Source organism: Parambassis ranga, unplaced genomic scaffold, assembly GCF_900634625.1.
Source record: "Parambassis ranga unplaced genomic scaffold, fParRan2.1 scaffold_21_arrow_ctg1, whole genome shotgun sequence".
NCBI classification, from domain to species: domain Eukaryota; kingdom Metazoa; phylum Chordata; class Actinopteri; family Ambassidae; genus Parambassis; species Parambassis ranga.
Genome location: NW_021144767.1, coordinates 3824400 through 3825101, shown reverse-complemented (window position 1 = coordinate 3825101; position 702 = coordinate 3824400). Strand labels below are relative to the sequence as shown.

At 43.9% G+C, this 702-nt stretch overlaps 1 non-coding gene across 1 annotated transcript; it reads right to left on the bottom strand.

The window, feature by feature from the left end:
* Window positions 1–362: 362 nt before the first annotated feature.
* LOC114429933 (5S ribosomal RNA) lies at window positions 363–481 on the bottom strand. The gene has a single exon (XR_003669962.1). It is a non-coding gene; the product is annotated as a 5S ribosomal RNA (ribosomal RNA).
* Between the last annotated feature and the right edge of the window lie 221 nt (window positions 482–702).

The window sequence follows — 702 nt, the reverse complement described above, 5'->3', positions numbered from 1 at the left end:
CCATGGCTGTCACAAGGAGCATTGCTGACATGATTGTGAAGTTAAAATATCAAACTTATACAGTTCTGCACTTTTGTTTGCAGCTTGATTTACTTAACAAATGTTTCTTGTGTATTATTACTCTGCTAATCACGATAATCTATTTAAAGGCAAAAAAGAAGGCAAAAAAATAATGATTTATGATCATGAAATCGGTATCGTTGATACTGGCCCTGTATTTACTTGGTATCGGATCGATACTGAAATCTTCAGTATCGCCCACCCCTACAGCGCACACCAAGTGAACAAACAGGACAGTGTCAAAACAGGAAGTGACGCAATACATTACCAGACGCAGTCCTCCCTTGGCCAAGGGAGGCTCAAGCTTACAGCACCTGGTATTCCCAGGCGGTCTCCCATCCAAGTACTAACCAGGCCCGACTCTGCTTAGCTTCCGAGATCAGACGAGATCGGGCGTTTCTAGAGCAGTATGGCCGTGAGCTTTAAAGAAGAAAAAGAGAAAAGACCATGTTTCACCTCTTTCTGAGCCTCGTTAGTGCAGTAGGCAGCGAGTCAGTCTCATCATCTGAAGATTGTGACTTCAACCCTCACAAGGGGCACTTGTTTTAGAGCCAGAATACAGATTACAAAGAGCACACTGTATGTTTACATGTCATCCAGGTCATGTTCATAGAGACCACTGAAGCGAGGCGTCTGGACTTG